The following is a 19,578-nucleotide window of genomic DNA, read 5'->3' on the forward strand; positions in this document are numbered from 1 at the left end:
GAAGTAAAAGAAATCAAATTCAGCAATTCACTTTTGGAGTACTTTTTTTAAATTAAAAGACTATTTCTTAGGGCAGTTTTAGGTTTACAGAAAAAGAATGCACATAAAGTACAGAAGTTCCCATATACTACCTCTCCTCCCCCCAGTTTCTCCTGCTATTAACATTTTGCATTGGTGTGGTACATTTTCATTATGGATGAACCAATATTAATGCATTAGTATTAGCTGAACTCCATAGTTTACATTATGGTTTAATTTTTGTACTGTACATTCGGTGGATTTTGACAAATGCATAAAACACGTATCTACCATTACAGTATCATACAGAACAGTTTCACTGCCCTAAAATCCCCTGTGCTCCACCTACACCCCTTTTCCTTCCCTCAACCCCTGACAACCTGAGTGTTTTAATTTTTTTGTGACTAGGTGACTAGATTCTTCCCAGAACAGAAACAAGAAAGCCTATGTCTACATTTTCTGCTGCTCCTGACACACGGCCCTCATGTTTAATGTTCTTGCTTTTCAAAGCTATTAAGAAAATGCACCACATTTCTTGGGTTAAAAAAGAAAGAAAAACACATCACCTAAGAATGTTCCATCTTGTACTCCTTTCAGAAGGATTGCTTGGTTCCTAATTATCACCCAGCTGAGGTCTCTGAGGCTGATGGTCTAAAAGCTGAGATTAATATGGAGGCTCACTGGGAAATAGTTTCTTACATAAATTAATTTCCTCTTTCTAGGATTTTTCCCACAGCCACTTTTTCCTCTCTTCTTGTCTTCATTTTCTAGCAGGTTTGAGTTAACTGTTTTTATGCAATGACACTTTAATTAGGTAACAGCCACAAGCAAATTGATTTTTCCAGTCAGTTATAGGGGAAGGCTGTGTTTGAAAGTTTCCAAAGGGCAGATGCTGTAGTATTAGTGGCAGTGGGGATTAGGGGATGTGGAGAGCTACCCAAGGGTTGGGAATCTTTCTGTGAGGACGAGGATAGAGGGACTGATAGGATAGAGGACAGAGGCACTGATAAGTGAATGACTTGTCTTTCCTGGTAAAGAAAGGATCTCTATCCTATTTGTTCCCTGACTGCCTGGGAAGGCGCCTGAAGTGCAGCAAGGGGGAGTAGAGTTCTGTGGTCTCCAGTTTGACTCCTGGGGGGTTCCTCCATCTTTCACTCATATGACCACCAGCATGGATCATTTCATTAGCCTTCAATACTCGGCTTCCTCGGAGAAACTGTGCAGTTGTAAAATCACAGCTATTACTAATGCAAAGAAGTCTTCTATGTGCTAAGAGAGAAGATAATGCATTAAAAGAAGGAAATTATTGTTGTTCATCATACAAACCAAGTTCATAAAAATCGTTTGTTTCCCCAAATTGCTTACCATTTCCCAGGCACGTAATTCTTTTACACACGGTTTCCCTGTGCTCACCCCAATGCCACCATTTCCTTTTCCCTCTTCTCCCTCTGTGATGTCTTCTCTGTGACCCCAAGGAGAGCCAGTCACAGCTTGTTCAATCTCCCCTTAGTTCTTTATACATAATTTTTATATATAATCCTTTTACTCCTTTACTAAGTGACAAATTCTTTTTAAAGGCAAGAAGTTCATCTAGAGCTCCAAAATCCATAGTTAGGAGCTCAAGAAACTTTTGATTGAAAGAATGAGCTTAGATCTTTCAAACATAGTGTAGCAGGAGACCTGGCTTGAATGTAAACTGTGGTGACCCCATGTCCACTCCAGCATGTCTGGAGGACAGATGGGGCCAGCCCACTGCAGGCAGTTTTCACGAGAATTGAGACTCTCTGGGGAAAGAATTAGTACTACAAGACTCATTCCTGGAAAGACCTGATCTGTCTTGCCTCCAGGCTTCTACACATGCTCTGCACATGTTCTGCCTGCTATACTTCTCCTTCTTTACTGAGCTAATTTCATTTATATTGCACAGCTGTATTTAAATATCACTTCTTTTGGAAGCGTTTGCTAGCCACCAAGACTGCCAGCTCCCCTTATTCGAACTTCTCAAAGCCCCTTGAGTTCTATATCAATACCTACATCGTACTTAAATACCTGCCCATGTCTGTTCTACTTGCTTGTAAATTTCATAAGGTCAAGATCATCTCTGGTTCACTGCTTTATCCCCGGAACCTGGCCCATTTCCTAGGCACAATAGAGACTTAAAAATATTTGTTAAATAAACAAACGAGTATTTGCAAATGCCTACTTAATGTTCTGCTTCAGCAACTCATAAGCACATCAAACTGAATAGGTTGCAAACTCTTGATTTCTCTTCTGAAGTCTGTTTTTCACTGTCCTCATTTTAGTAAATACATCAACACCCATCCAGTTGCTCAGTCCCGAAACTTGGAGTGGATATTCTCCTTTACCACACCTCCATATTGAATCTATCAACAAATACTTCCTATTCCAAAATACATCTTCCATTTATTTATAAGCACTTCCAGTGTCTGGTCCTACTTCGAGCCACCATCATTTCTCACCTGCATGCCTGCAAATCACCTCCTGTCTGCTCTCCTTACTTGTACTTATTCCCCTCTAATTGCTAATTAAACTGCTAAGTGACTACTAATTCCCCACAGAACAGTCAATATGATCTTAGCAAGACATAAAGAAAATTATTCCATTGCTCTGCTTTTAATGGCTACCCTGGTACAACCCACACACCCAGACATAACTTGACCACTTCCTACTGCTCCAGGCCACTTCCCCACGTTCTGCTTCTCTCTCATTCAGCTCTAACTGCACTCACTTCAAGCTTATTGTAGGTCGTCAGATGTACCACACTCCCTGCTCCTTACGGCATTTGCTTGGAAAATTTTCCAGCTGCCTCCTTAAAGGGTTGTGTCCTTCTCACTCTTTGGGTCTCAAATGAAATGTCATTTTCTGAATGAGGCCACCTTTTGACAGCTCCATTAGCTCTGTTTCCTTATCAAAACATCTCAACAATTTCCTTCTTAGCACTTCATGCCAACAGTTGTTCATTTATTAGTTTGTTCACATGTTTATGCACTGAGATGTAAGCTTCATGATACTTCTTTTGCACATGACTATTCTCCAGGAGCCTATTTTGGTGCTCATCATATAATAGATGTTCAATAAACACTTGTTGACTGACATGAACATGGAAAAAGCTCAAGGGCAGGGGGGATGGGATGGAGTAGAAAGGCGGTTCTGGGATGGTACAGGGTTTGTCGCAGCCAGCTGCAGTGGCCCAGATACGAGCCCCTCTGCCTTGGTTGCCATCAGCCTTGTGTGGAACCCGCAGCAGCCGGCCTCTCCGCGGGCCAGGAGGCTGCGCAGTCACCGAAGGCACAGAGGGGCAGGTGGAGCACCATGGGAGGTTGGACAGGGGGCCCCACTAGGGCCAAGAAGATTAATTGATGGAGCCCTTAGGCAGCACCATATGAAGGAATTTGAGCCTTGCTGGGACCCGAATGAGAAGAATTTGAGGGGACTGACGATGCTACAGTGAAGGAGAGTGGAGCTTGAAAAACACTATTTTGGGAGGGTTGTGGCCAGGGACATGCAGGTTTTGATTACCTAAGTCTTTTAAGCCTTGTCTCTCAATTAGTAGCCTATTTGGGGTTTGATTTTCATCTTTAAGGCATTAGGAGTAGGCAGTATGAATAATCACTTGCATCAGTGGTGGAAGATGAGGCCTCAAGTTGTCAAACAACACCTCAGTCACACCGGTGGTAGTGTCTGCAGTTTTACAAAGTCACTGTGGAAGTACATTAAAAAGCAGACACAAAGGATCTTTGAGCCGTGTTCCAGCTGTTGTAGAAACCCTTCAGGTATTCATGTCAATGAGTACATTAAGAGTCTTAATAGGTCACAGGTGGCTGCATTTGATTTTTTAAAGCATTCTTACAAGGCGATCCAATTTAAGTATACATTTGAACCAAATTCTCATCCTTTATGGCTCTGTGGGGACATGAATTCATTAGTGAAAAGGCACAGAGTTCTTTAAAAGGGAGAATTGTCTGCCAGTTAGCGTTGGCCTGAAATATCAGGAACTCTATACCCTGTTTCCACTTTGTTCATTGTCCTTGGGAGCTGGACTCCCCCCTCAGGGCTGGTGTTTCTTGCTGTCATCCCCAACACGAGATCTGGGAGAGAAAAATGAGACCGCAGGGGATCAACACAGATGAGCCTTGCCCGAGATCCAGCTGCCTCGCGGTGCTCCTTCTGTCACGGAGGCCACCTAAGCCCGGTTTCGAGCTCAGCCATTCCCCAGGCTCAGACAGCAGCAAGATGCTCCAGCACATCCCCTGAATCTCTGCACAAAGTCACCGCACATGCCCCCGGTCAACTCTGGCCTTGCCACAGGCCTCGTGTCTTACACCCAAGAGCCAGCCTTCGCCTCGTGTGCCTGTTCTGAGGCCTGGGCTTCTCCCTCATCCCTGGTGCCTGAGGTTCTGTGCTGGAAACCTAATGCTACCATTTTGTCTCTTTATTTATGTTTTTATTTACATTTTTTTTATTATAGTAAAACATAACACAAAGTTTACAATTTTAACCATTTTTTGCATAGTCCATTCACATGGTAAGTTTATTCACTGTTGTACAGTGGTCCCTGCTAGCCACCTCCAGAACTTTTTCATTATCCCAAATTGGACTCGATACCCATGAAACTCTAGCCCCCATTTTCCCCTCCATACTTTCCCTGGAACCTCAGTTCTACTTTCTGGCCCTTGTCCCTTGTACCAAATTTTGCCTTGATCTTGCCTGCCCATCCCTTTTTTTATTATAGTAAAACTAGCCACAGGGACTAGTCAGGGACTAGTCTTATTTTGAACTTCAGCATAGAAAGTGAAGTCCTGCTACTTGCTATCAAAATTATCATATTTTCTGCCTGCCCAGACTTCTGAGTGTCACTTTGTATCTTAGTTTTCACTGCCTATCTCTGCCTGTCCCTTGTAATTTCCTTACCATTTTGCTTTGAGTTCCCTACCCCACAACACATTCTGCCGACTTCCAGCCCTCCTTTTCCATATCAGTGGCTTTATTTCCATACCCTCTGAAGCAGTGTGTGTTCTGTCTGCAGCCCTTACTTAGCACCGCAGTGTGGTCCTTCCCCCTGCTCCCTCCCAACGTGCTCTTCCCAGGTTACCTGGCAGCCTCTCAAGGCAAGAGAGCGCTGACAGTCAGCTCGTGGGCACAAAGCTCCTGGCTTCACAGCCTCTGGAAGTATGAAACTCTCACTTCCCCTAGGAGACTACAGATTCAAATTCGGGATTATTAGCAAAAGGAATAATAGTCAACATAGCACTGCACAATGGAAGCAGTCAGCATTCAGACACCATAAATTAGATGAGTTTTAATGGACTGGAGTGACCCAATATGAAATTTCATCTATAGATTTAAAAAGCTGACTTCAAAAGTCATTAAGTGCACTTCCCCAGGCCCTTCACACCATCCTGTGAAATGTGTGTCTCTTTGCCAATACCCCCAATGACAACAAGAGCTAAGTACAATCCGTTGTACTTGAACAGTGATCAGGTACCGTAAAACCTAAAGTTCTACCCTGAAAAAAAGCTTGTTCTTCTAATGTTCAGTGCTTCTCTTCCCTTCTATTAAAGACTGATTCAGCTAAAGAATTAGTCTCTATACTATTTTAATAATAAGTATTTTTAGAGGTCAGTGAAATATTACTTTTAAATTGAAAATAATGACCCAATTCCTCATCTTCTTCAGTAGAATTGACACACATTAAGACATTCCTTGAGAAGAGAGATGAGGTAGAATTAGCTATTCATAATAACTCATGGAATTCTCAAGTACTTCATTTTTCAGTGAACCTTAAAAATAGTACAGAGGACCTATGTAAAATAGCATTTGGGTCGTCTCTAACAGTCCAATACTCTTTGTCATGTGTCACTCCTGGTCAGGACCAGGGCAAAACAGGGACAGTGGCCAGGGTGAGTCCCTGGTCAACTGAGAAGTTTAAAGCTGAATTTTTAGCTATGCCATGAATAAGGTCTGAGGACCTAATGTAAATCATGGTGACAATAGTTGGTGACACTGCACTGTATAATTGAAATTTGCCAAGAAAGTAGAACTTAAATGTTATCATCAAAAAAAAAGATACATTTTGCTTTTAAAGCTAAATTATAGTATGAAAGCAGAATCAATTAAGGTACAGAGGGACTGCTCACCAGCTAAGCAGGAATCAGAGACACAAAAGTCTGATTTGATTCATCTAAAAAGCAGAGATGGTGAAAGCATTTGGGGGACAGATTGAAGGAAGAAACAAATTACTAGAATTGAGACTTAGTGATGCTCAGAGGATTTCCTGGTTGGTTTGTACCGGTGCCCGTTAAGAAGTCCAAGCCCATCTTTGGGGCTCTCATTCAACAAGTGACATCTGGTTCTAGAAGCCTGGGGCCGACTATCATGCACCAAAGAACAGGACAGTCTTTCACAAAACACACTTAGTGGTAGAAAGGGTGTTAGGTTTTAATTTACAAGACTAGGCTCAAGTACCATTTCCACTATGTTTTAGAAATGTATTTGGAGCAGATCACTTACCCTCTCTGAGCCTGTTTCTTCCTCTAAATAATAACAACAAAACCACTTCACAAATTCCTTTTAGAAGGCATCAAATGAACTGAGGGGACTTTGAGCACTGGAAAGCTTTCTATAGTTACTGAAGCTAGAATTACCTAAAAGAAATGTCTTGTAGGTCCTAAAAAGAAAAATCCAGATATTTGTTCCAAAGACATCAGCTGCATACAGAAAACAAAGTTAAGAGAGTTTGTATTTTCCTGTTCAGTTTTGTTCAAGGATTCCACGTCATGTTTTTTCAGCTTCCAATAATGGAAACTTCTACCAAATATGTAACAATGATAATACTGACTCAAAACTTTTTCTGGCTATCTGTTCACACTAAGCCAGCACAGAACCAAATGGTACACATTTTTCTGGAACTCATCTGTGTAATATCAGTTGATTGTATCCCAGATTTTCCTATATAGATTCTTCTCTGATCAGTCTTGTAATATTATGAGAGCAGAAATAATTTTCTTCTTTTATAATAAACTTCATTTTTAGGACAGTTTTAGATTGACAGAAAATTCGTGAAGATAGATTTCTCATAAACCCCACACCCAGTTTCCTCCATTGTTTACATCCTCTATTAGTCTGGTATATTTGTTGCAATTAAAGAGCCAATATTGAAACATTATTATTAAAGAAAGTCTATAATGTATTGTTTTCCTTATTTTTCACCTACTGTCTTTTTTCTGTTCCAGGATCCCACCCAGGATACCACATTGCATTTGTTTATCATGTCTCCTGAAGCTCCTCTGACATGTGACAGTTTCTCAGACTTTCCTTGTTGTGATAACTGATAGTTTTGAGGAGTACTGGTCAGGTATTTTGCACAATGTCCCTTTAGGAATTTGTCTGATTTTTCTCATGGCTAGACTGGTTTTGGAAATGAAGATGGAGTGGGGTGGTTACAGCCTATTTCCTGGAGGGTGGTGTATCTACATAAATTACTTAGAATTCTTTGGATAGGAGGTATTTATCTTCCACCCCATTTATTTTTTTCAATTATTTTTTATCAGTAGGGACTCAAGGATATTTATTTCATATTTTGGATTATAATCCAATATTACTTTGTTTGATTTCCTGCCCTAATTATTTCAGCTTTGGACATTGGGAGCTCTTTCAGTTGGCCCTATACACCTTTGTAATAGCTCTCTCATTCTGGGATTTTGTTTATTTGGTTTGCTTTGGGGACATTTTGTGACACTGAGATGCTCCAGGCTCATCTTGTTTGTTTCCTGTCTCAGGACTAGAATCAGCCATTTCTCCAAGGAGTCCTGGATCCTTTCATTGGAGAATGGTGTTAGAAACCAGGATCTGAGTGCTAGGTTGTGCTTGTTGCTATGGTGTATTGGTGCTTCTGAGATCTTGCGGTGATGTTCCATTGTAAGGATTTACTACAATTGTTAGGCATTCATCAGCTGATGGACATCACCTTTTTTGGCTGTTAGTAATGCTACTATGACCATTCACATACAGATTTTTGAGTGGACATATGTCCTCATTTCTCTTGGGTAGATATCTAGGAGTGGAATTGCTGGGCTGTTTGGCAAGTTTATAAAAAGCTATCACCCTGCTTCCCAAAGTGGCTGTGCCATTTTACTCCTACCGACAATGTGTGAGGTTTCCACTTCTTCCACATCCTCACCAATACTTGGAATTTTTAGGTTTTATGAATTTAACCAATCTAGTGGTTGTGTAGTGGTATCTCATGGTTTTCATTTGCATTTTCTAATGACTAATGGCATGGCGCATCTTTTTCTGTGTTAATTAGTCATTTGTATATCTTCCTTGGAGAAATGTCTACTCAAATAATTTGCTTATTTTTAAAGGGGGTTATCTGTGTTATTATTAAATTGTAAAAGTTATTTATTCTGTTTAAAATCTTTTATCAGATAATGTTTTGCAAATATTTTCCCCCAGTCTCTATCTTGTCTTTTCATTTTCTTAGTGGTATCTGTGAAGATATAAAGTTTTTAATTTTGATGAAGTCCAACTTATCAAATTTTGAATGAATGTGTTTTTGATGTCATATCCAAAATCACAAAGATTTTTCTCCTGTGTATTCTTCTAGCATCTTGTAGTTTCAGCTCTTATTTTAAATCTATGGCCAATTTAAAGTTAATTTTCTTTCTTTCTTTTTTTTTTTTTTTTGTAAATAAGCATCCAATTGTTTCAGCTCCATTTGTTAAAAAGATTATCTTTCCCCATTGAATTACCCTGGTACATTTGTTGAAAATAAATTGACCATACACATGTAGGCTTATTTCTGGACTATTCTGCACCATTGATCTTTATGTCTACCATTATGCTTATATCACACAATCTTGCCTACTATTACTTTGTGTTGAGATTTGAAATCAGGTAGAGTAAGTTTTTCAAGTTTGGTCTTCTTAGTCAAAATTGTTTTGACTATTCAATATCCTTTGCATTTACTTATACTTCTTAGGATCAGTTTGATGGTATCTAATCAAAGAAGCCAGCTAAAATTTTGGTAGAGATTATTTTGAATCTCTAGATCAATTTGGGGAAAATTGACACATTAACAATGTCAAGAATGTCCAAGAACATGATATATTTCTCACTTGTTTAGGTCTTTAATTTCTTTCAGCAGTATGTTCTAATTTTCAATGTATAGGTCTTTAAAAAAAAATCATTCTAACTATTTTGATTTTTTTGATGTTGTGAATGGGATTTTCTATTAATTACATTTTTAGATTGTTGCTAGTATATAAGAATACACTGGTGTTTGTTTATTCACCTGGTTTCTTGTGACTTTGATAAGCTTTATTAATAGTTCTGTCTTTTTTTAGATTCTTTAGAATTTTCTACACACAAGATCATTTCATCTGTGAATAAAAGATATTACTTCTTTCTTTCTAATCTATATGCCTTTAGTTTTTTTTTTTTGTCTTACTTCACTGGCTAGATCCTCCAGTACAATGAATTCCCTAATCCAAAGGAGAAAGAATTTAGTCTTTCATCACTAAATATGATATCAACTGTGGGCTTTTATAGATACCCTTTATTAAGTTAAGGAGGTTCTCTTTTCTTCCTAGTTTGTTGGAAATTTTTAACAAAAATGAGTGTTGGATTTTTCTCAGTTCTTTTTTTCCATCTATTGAGATGTTTGTACTGTTTTTGCTTCTTTTTCTCTTAATTGTGTATTACATTGATATTTGAACCCTACCCTTGACAATTCCACTTCCTCATCATTTGTAATCCCTTTCATACACTGATGAATTTGATTTGCTGATGTTTTGCTAAGGATTTTTGTATCTATACTCATGAGGGTTTTTGCTTTATAGTAATTTATTATTCTATAAATAAGATAGTTTTATTTATTTACTTTTCTTGTGATTCCTGCCTTGCTTTGATAGCAGAGTAATACTGACATCATTAAATAAGTAGAAAAGTATTCTCTCCTCGGTTTTCTGAGTTTGTGTAGAACTGGTGTGATATTTTCCTTATATGCTTGGTAGATTTTACCAGTAAAGTCACTTGGTCTCAGCTTTTCTGTTAGAACAAGTTTTATATACTAATTCAGTTTTCTTTACTTGCTATAGATCTATTCAGATTTATTATTTCTCTGTAAGTCAGTTTTAGTAACTTGTGTCTTTCCAGGAATTTGTCCATTAATGTCAATTAATTTTATTTAAATTTTCTCATTTGTTAGTGTAAAGTTGTTTTTATAATATGCTCATAACCATTTTGATTTTTTATGATCTGTGTTAATGTGTCCCTTTCATTCCTGCTTTTGGTAATTTCTGCCTACTTCAATCTTCCTGGGCAGCCCTGGTAAAGGCTTAACAATTCTGTTGATGTTTTCAAAGAACCAAAATTTAGTGTAATTGAAATTCTCTATTATTTTGCTGTTTTCTATTTTATTTCCATTCAGATCACTATTATTTCCTTTCTTTTATTCCTTTTGGATTTAATCTGCTCTTCTTTTCCTTGCTTCTTATTATAGAAACTTAGATTATTCATTTTAGATCTTCTTGTTCAATATGAGTATTTATAACTATAAGTTTCATTCTAAGTACTACTTTAGCTGTGTCCCAAAAATTTTGATATAGTTTGTTCTCATTTTTTTAATTAGTTCACAATATTTTCTAATTTCTCTTGTGGTTTCTTTTTTGATGCATGGTTTATTTAGAAATGGGCTGTTTAATTTCCAAATATTTGAGGATTTCCCAGATTTATCTTTGCTACTGATTTCTGATTTAGTTCCAATGTAATCAGAGAATATACTTTGTATGATTTCAGTATATTGGATTTATTGTTATTTGTCTCATGGATTTACCATAAGACCTATACTGGGACGTTTCCCGTAGGCACCTGAAAAGAATGTGCGTTCTGCTGCAGGTGGTAGAGAGCTTTACATATGCCGATGAGGCCAAGTTGGGTGGTATTGTTCAAATCTTCCTTACTGATTTTCTTTCTAGTTATATCAGTTACTGAGAGAGGAGTATTTAAATCTCTAGCTCTAATTGTTGATTTGTCTATTTCTACTATCATCTTGTCAGTTTTCGCCCCATGTGTTTGGGGCTGTGTTGTGAGGAGCATTACATGTATGTGTTCCTTCTTCCCTTTTATCATCACTGAATGGCCCTCTTCTTCTCTAAGAATATTCCTTGTCTTGAAGTCTATTTTGTCTGATGTTAGTTAGTATAGGTATTCCAGCTCTCTTATGGTTACTGTTGGCATAGTATATTTCTCTTAAGGGTGTCCTTTGTAGCATCAACCTGCCATTTACTTTTTGTTTCTCCATTTGATATTAAACATTGTTTTGCAGATAGTTACTTCAGATGTTCAATTATTTCCTTAGAATATGAAATTTATTTGGTTATCATCCCTCCAAGAAATGTTTCAAATTTTTTCCATTGGCACAGTTGTTATTCTTGGGAAATTATAAATCAATGAAAATAACCATTATCTGTAAAGCATTATATGCTTTATACTTATAATTTAACTTAATCTTCTAAACAATCCAATAATGTAGGTATTTTATTCTTTTTACCGGTGGATAACCTAAGGATCATAGAGATTAGGTAACTAGATCAAGCATAGAAAACAAGCATTAAATGAAGGAGCCAGTATTTGGGTGCCCACCAGAGGACTCCACGATACAGTGAAGGCTTTCTTCCACCTACTCTCCTCTCCTCTCCACGCTCTCCTCACTCACACGGTTTTGATCATGGCAGTCCCCATACCCTTTTCTGTACTGACTAGTTCATATTAATCTATTGGTCTCTTTTTTTCAGGGTTAGGAGACTATGATGAACATTCACAGTTGCCAATAACTGTCAGGGGCTGTCTTATATATGTGTGGCCAAGAGAGGAAATGTTATCCCATTCCTATAGATTAAATGTATTGGTGCAAAATCAGGAAGAAAATCTCAAGATGAGGACTGAGGAGAAGGGAGTTATTTTTGTTGTTGCTGCTAAAGTGGTTGTGTGTGTGTGTGTGAGTGTGTTAGAGTGTGTGTGTGTGTGAGTGTGTGTGTGTGAGAGTGTTTATGTGTGTGTGCTGGTGCCTTTATATTCTGAACCAGATCTCCCAAAAGTGTCCAGTCCTGTCTGTCTGGGCTGAGGAATGATATCCCTTTGGGATGAGAATTAACATCCATCACATATCATTTCACAACAGTTTCTAGGAGGAGAAATGAAACTGCTGTTGAAATTATAGACAGAATTGGCAAATAGATTGACAGTGCTAAAATCTTTGTGTGAGTAATTAGAGAATATTCTGGTGAAGGCAAAGAGGGATGTTCTCTAAATGTGATTTGTATCTATATCTATTTATATAATTCTACATAATAGATATCATTCTATCTATATATACATAGATATAACTTCTCTGTTCTATGCCAAAATAGTGCTCATCCTTCAGCAATGAGCTCCAGCAATGAAACCAGATTTTATTCTACCATCAAAGAGTTAAAAATATATTTGCTCTTTTGTATTCTGTGCCAAAGAAAGAAGCACATAAGGAGAAGATTGGACTTTAAACTTAGATTTGAAGTGCTTGGGGAATTTCATAAATGTTACAAACAATTTTAGATATCTACAGTGTTATTCCATTTTAATACTTTCCCAGAGCCACCACCCTTTTTTGATCCTTCAATGTGGCTTAATTTTGATCTTTTTGAAATGCTCTTTTCTCCTCAAAAGAAAAATCTGCTGAGGAAACAGAAGCAAATGGAAAAAGTGTGGGCATTTCCAATTTCACAAACTAGTTAGAATTCTCAAGTTCTGTTCTTATTTTTTGTTTGGTGAGAGCACTAGGACAAAGGGCAGAACAAGGGGAGTATTCACACCAAGGAGAATATCTAGAAGAGAATTCTGCACATTTCAAGTCTTAGTCTGTATTTCACCAGGTTGGACTTATTGTGAAAGGCAGAGTAAGATGAAGAAAGGGAGTAAGAATAGAAGGAGACCACTGGAGAAAACATAAGGCTTTTTCTGGGATTCTTATGTAGGATATGATCTGTATATGTATATTTGTGTGCTGTGTATATACACATACTTTTTGAAAAAGTTTTGAAAGTCTTGAAAGTTGAACTTGAACAAACAATAGTAGTGAGTATTCTTCTCCATTCAATACCAACTACATTCTATTTAGCTTGGGCCCAGAAAATATTTTCCTGTCCCTCCTCCACCCCCATCCCCAGGCCCTTTTTGCAGATGGCCATCCCAGATGGTTCATCTGGAAATGTGTGTGTGTGGCCAGGGCAGGTCAGGAGCAGAAATAGAGTGGGACTCTGCTAGATAGCAATCGCCTTCTCCTTCCCACTCTAAGGCCATGTTTCTGGACAAGCAAAATGCATTGTCTTTTATTCTGATTTCTCAAATCCAACTGGAAAATCTGAATATAAATGCCTCTTCTCTTTTTTCAAGATGTCTGGAGGGTTACCTGAGGAAGTCGGGAGTAAAATTGACCTTCTCAGGGACACTAGGTTCTTAATTGTTTCTGGAATAATAAAATGTTAGACAGAAGAGGTTCTAGATCAGTATATTACTTTTTCCAAAGAGAAAACTGAACTCCAGAGAGGCTGCAAGGCTTTGTCAGGTCTCACAGCTATAGTTCCCACCCTGCTGGGACTTGCATTTGCTTCTGTGGCCTCATTCTCAGGCCAGCATTCTTTCCACTCAGCTATGCTGCCTCTTTGATGGATGCTAGCAGAAGAATGTTCTGCTGAAAAGGACCTTACATTTTCACAAGAGCTGTTGAAATTTTTTATTTAACATCAAGCAACGCTATGAGTTAGATTTTGTACATAAATGTTATTACTTAAAATTTATTTTTATCCTCATTTTAGACATTAGAAAACTGAGGGTTGAGCTGCAGCACCTCCCATAGAGTCACAGAGTACACACACCCCAGACAGCTTTCCACAAGGCAAGTGCTCAATATGGGCTTCCCATGGAGGAGCGGCTGGAGCAGGACCTGCTGCTGCCCATTCACGCAGAGCCAAGGGCACAGCACCCCTCCACTCCTTCCAACATCAGGTGTCTCCAAGTAACCTGAGATTTGGATTGCCAAAGGCAGTCCTGGGCTAGGGTGCTGAAACTGCCTGACACGGCCTCCACACCTCCATCATTCGATCCAATCAAAGAGCATTTAGTAAATATTTGTGTGAGGCTCCCTGCAGAGGCTTCTCTTTGTGTCTCTGGTAGTCACACTTTCCTGCTTCTCTTCTGTGGCTCTTCATCCCTGCCCGAGAGATCTCCTGATTCCCATGCATCTCACCATTGGAGTTATTCTTACCAAAACCAGAACGGGATCCCTTTTTGGCTCCTCCAGAGGTGTTATTCAAAGTCCAGGATGGAATTTACTCCATTGTACAATCAATCACCCTTCGTGCTTTCATGGGATTCTGTGTAAGAAGCACCATAGCCAGTCGTCAGAGAACACAGGGATGGAATTTCAATGCCTGCTTTCTCCTTTCAGAAGGTCAAGTAAACATTTAGAAGGGTTTTTAAGAAAGCAATTTACAGCCAGTAATTGGAAATGTTTTTGCAAGGCTACTGTCTCAGATTACAGGTTCATGTTTGCTTAAAAATAAATCACTTATTTTAATCTTGTATTTTAAAAAGAAGAAAAATGAAGTCATAGAATGATTTTCTTCAGGTTTTTCCATGAGATTCTTAACCTCAGGAAGGGAGATGTGCGAAGACAAAACGAAGTTTCTGGAGAGAAGATGAATCCAACACTATTTTCCCTTGGTCAGTTATGAGAGTACATTTTCCTAGCCATACACACTATTTCCAATTTATGACTCACTCAGACAATTTGCTAAGTTTAAAATTACATTAAATTCTCTTTGAAATGCTTAGGCCAAATGTACATACTACATATACAGTTGGAAATTCTTCCTCATAGATACAGCTCTGGGTATGGATGTTGTATTTGTGTTCTTGTTGCCATGGAGACTAGAAAAGGTTAAAGTCAAAGCCTCAGAAAACAGTGGCTGAGCAATAAAATATCGCAAATATGTCTGTGCTTCTTAAAATATTGTTCTCAAATATGGATTTTAAAAATCTCAGAACCACTGTCTTAAAGTTAATTTTCCATTTCTAGTATGCAGGTTACTACCTAAAAAGAATACTCTCAAAACAATCTCTTTCAACTCATTCCATTGCCATCTAAACTGTAATCTGATGACCACTTATCCCAAAAGACAGACTGTGTAAATGATGAAAAATGCTTTGGTTTTTAGATGTGGATGAGATAAACCAATGAGAATGAAATTGAATGGAAGTTGTTTTCCAACTGAAACACATCTTTATTCAAATTTCCCCTTTAAATCCATTTGTATAGGAATAATAAAATATTTTTCCCAGTTTATTTAAGAACTTTGTAAATAAACTTGGGCAACACTTGACTGTGCCAGGATGTTAAACATTTACCGGCTGTAAGAATTCAAACTCTTATTTTTGTTGGCTGATGGCCCTTTGGTCCCTGACTAACCCTTTTTATTTCCTTATAACTTTACCCATCCTCTGAAATGAATTTTAAGAGTTTATCCTCAAAAGTGTCCCAAATAGGAGTAGAGAATGTAATTCCTTTTAGGTCTAGAGTTGTTGCAGCACTGGGTAAAAGAGTGTATCTCATTTTCATATGTCTTTCCTACTTACATTTCCAAGTAGGGAAGGAGGATGAGGAAAAACCACTGAATAGTTTTCCCATCCTCCTTTCCTAGTTCATAGGGATACCAGAAAGAGTATTAATACATCCCTTGTTCTGTAGTCCCAGGCTTAACTTTTAACCTCCAACCAAGGACCTAAGTTCTCCACAATCCTTTCTCTACTTCAAGATATTTCCATGTAGGAAGTACAATAAAAATAAAATCATAGCATATATTTCAGTATTTGTTTCCTACCTTTAACACCATCCTACATTTAGTATGTAAGAACCAAAAATATCTGTAGCTCAAAGCACCTGGCCCTTCTTCTGCCATCTGGTGGAGACATGGGGAAGCAGGGAAATTAAGCAACGAACTAAGCCCACTCAATCAGTAGATCCATCAGTCAGCAAGTATTTACAGGGCTCTTTTGTTATTCATTATCTTTATTCAAATAGTACTCATCAAAACACTCGGTACCATTAACCATTATACTCCTCAAGTAGCCAAACTCAGTCCCTCGTCCCCAGAAGGCCTGTGAACTATGACATAATTAAAAGCTCCCCTATAGCTTACTTAATTTCCAGCAATAAATTCAACACAGAGGACAAGGCAGGGACTTTTTAAGACTATGAGATTACCACTTACTAATTTTAGTAGAAATGTGCTTTATAATGATATTCTGACTGTATGATCCTCTTGCTTTTCTAAACATTTTCTTAAAAAATGAGGGGAGAGAAAGAGGGTGGAGGTGGGAAGAGAAAGTCTCTTATGCCTGACAAAGCCAAAAATAAAGTTTTGGGGACATTTTTCAGTAAACCAGTTAAGAGTGCCCAAAAGTTCTCTATGTGAGGAAAAAATAACATCCCTGTAAGCTGTCTGCATGTTTATCCATTCCTAATTTACAAGCTATGGAGAGAAGGAATGTGATAGTAGAGATCTGATAGTAATCATACCAGCTGCCACGGATTTGAGGAAAGTGACAGCCTCCTCAAATTAGTATGAACAAAATGACGCTGCAGGCCTACTGATTTGGCCCACATACAGCCAAATCCAGTTTGCCTTGTTGCCAAAACTCAGAGAAGACACAGCCATTAGTCATGTAGGAGATCCTGTGGTTGTTTTAAGTGTCCTGTACATTTCAAGGGAAGGTGGCTCTTTATGCCAATGGATTCTGGGGGAAGGCATTTCAGACAGAAGGACCATGGTGTTTTATGTTGGGAGGGGCTATAGGCTCCATGTACTGCCATATGTTCTTTGGTTTTAAAGGACACTAGAATCTTAGAAAGGCCCTTCATAATTTTCCAGAGTCATTACCATTGCTGGAAAAGAAGTAGTGCTGGTGCAACCCATGCACTCAGCTCGAAGGGGCCCTGGAAGGGCATGTGGAGTGCAGTAAGCTCCCACCCTACTTCCGCCTCTGCCAGTCAGCATCCCTGTGGCCCAAACCTAGGATGAGCTGACTGCTGGAGGTAACCCTCATGCTGAAAGGAAGGACAGAGGCCCCATTCTGAACATCCCTTATAATTATAACCATCAGTGGTTTATTCTGAATAGACACTGGATATGTGATGCTTTCCTAAACAAAATGAAAATTTATGTAGTCCAAAAATGGCTTCAAAACATACACTCGGGGGGTTTTGTAGCTGCTTCTCTGCCCCAGCTCTTCTCACCACGCATCTTGACCTGCAACAGCAACATGAAAGGTCAAATGCTCTCCAGCCCAGGGCGTCCACTGAAGGGCTCACGGGACATTTTGCCCACAAAGGGAGGATGTGGGACCTATAGAAGAGAAAGTTACAGTCACCAGGAATGAGTATAGGTTCTTAACATCAAGTTAGGTCAGTCTAAATTCATTTTTCACTTCAACTGCTTCTATAGTGTACATGCACTGTAACATCCTAAAGCCTTCCTTATGACAAAAGTGAAGGAGAAAAGTGAAAAGAATCTGAATACACTGGGGTTAATACACATTGAGAAAGAGTTAGCAAAAGAAGGATATTTCTGGAAGAAAGCTAAAATATTCTGTCCTTTTTTACATTTTAATTAAAACTTGGAAAATACAGAAGGCATTTCTTTCGCAGTTGTCTGGCAAACATTTAACTGAATACGCTCTAGATACCTGGCCTTGTGCTAGGATTTGGGGATAGTAACACGGATGATGTCAAAGAGCTGACCTCTTCGAGCCTGGTGTCAGATTCGTTCATTAGGGTGAGACATGGCTTAGTACCTGTTTCATGAAAAAGACTTAGTGGTTTGAGATATAGGATGACACTGTGATGTAGCTCCCTCGAAATCCCATGCAATGTTGGGGTGCATCATACAGATATATAGATACAGGACAAATTGGCAACCAGCTCCTTCCATTCTGCAAGGGTTCTGCTAACATCAATGTTGTATTGTGCACCAATATGACATATTAGTCAGGCCATAAACAAGAGATCCATTGAGATAGCGATGGGCTAGAAACTAGAAACTACACACCAGCAAATATTTACTGAGTGCCTCCTTTGTTTTAGTCACTGACTTTGGTGCTGGGAATAAATGAGGCACAAAACACATACAGTCCCTGCTCACATGGAGATGACTGCTTAATGAAAACAGAAGATAAGTAAATAGTTAATAACTTTACATACTGGTAAGTGCCACTTTAAAAAGCCAAATGATCTCCCAGGAAGCGCATTGGAAGGGAACTAGAGATGTTTAGACTGGAAAGGGGAAGATGGAAGAGATGCATGGATGTATTACCAAATTCGAGAAGGGATTCCTGTAGGAGAGAGACTAAATATATTCTGTAAAGACCTGACAAGTAGAACCATGGCCAGTGAGAGATTTTGAAGACAAAATCAACATAAGATTAAACTTATAAATCTGGTCACTCCAGAGAGATAGAGTCTCTATCAGAAGAAGAAACGTTCTTCACCAATACACTTACCAAAGCAGAAATGTCACAGCCCCTGTCTGTGCAGGAGTTGGAGGCCCACGGCTGGTGGGTCCACCTTTCATCCCCTCAGTACTTTGTAGGTGCCTCTGTTAGCACTTCTCACTCAGCCAGTTAGATATAAGCCAGAGAAAGGCACCAGCCCGTCACCAAGGAAGACTCCTCCCCGGCCAACCAGTAAGCCCTCCTTAGCTCCCAGTTCCACAGTCGAGGATACCTAGTTTACCAGAAAGCCCAGCTGTCAAGAACACCTAGATTGTCAAGACGCCTAGGACCACCGGGCCTTCCCTGATTAGAGGGCACTCGAAAGGCCCGAAGCCCTTGTCCGAAAGTAACCCTACCTCGTTAAAAATAACATCTAAATCTAATTAGCATTGCGGTTTTGCCCCCACTGTAGGTTTCACTTAGGAATTTAAGCGTAAGTTGCCTGCGCAGTGAGAAAAAGCTCATGTAATTTATAGCTGTTAATCAACCTGTCAATCAAATGATGTAAGGCACAGGGCGGGACTTCCTGCCATCTTAATAGAAAATAAAAGCCAATCTAACCCTAATAGCGGGGCTGCTTCTCGTTTCCAGACAGCCACTCTGCAGTCTTGAGAGTGTACTTTTTGCTTTATCCCAATAAATTCCTTGCTGCATTTTCTTGCTATGTAGTTTCTCTGCTGAATTCTTTCTTCAAGAAGACAAGAATGGGGGAAACACAACGTATTCTGCGGGTAAGAAGCCAGCTTCTCTGTTCCCTGAGTAGCTCCATTAACTTCCCTGAAACCAGCCTTCCAGCCTCAACTCAGGTCCTCATGATTCCTGCCGGGTTTCTTAGTCAGGAAGCATTCAGTTGCAAGTGACAAAAAACTAACTCAAGCTCGCTCAAGCAGAAAAGGAATTTGTTGGTGTGTGTGACTGGGAAGTCCCATTGGTATGCTGGTTTCAGACACACCT

At 39.1% G+C, this 19,578-nt stretch overlaps 1 long non-coding RNA gene across 1 annotated transcript; it reads right to left on the minus strand.

The window, feature by feature from the left end:
• Positions 1 to 1,677: 1,677 nt before the first annotated feature.
• On the minus strand, positions 1,678 to 18,746 carry LOC118914640 (uncharacterized). Its single transcript, XR_005025699.2, has 3 exons — positions 18,634 to 18,746; positions 5,132 to 5,236; positions 1,678 to 4,127 (listed from the first exon to the last, which is right to left on the minus strand). It is a non-coding gene; the product is annotated as an uncharacterized LOC118914640 (long non-coding RNA).
• Positions 18,747 to 19,578: the final 832 nt, after the last annotated feature.

The sequence above is a fragment of the Manis pentadactyla genome, chromosome 17 (genome assembly GCF_030020395.1).
Source record: "Manis pentadactyla isolate mManPen7 chromosome 17, mManPen7.hap1, whole genome shotgun sequence".
Taxonomy (NCBI): domain Eukaryota; kingdom Metazoa; phylum Chordata; class Mammalia; order Pholidota; family Manidae; genus Manis; species Manis pentadactyla.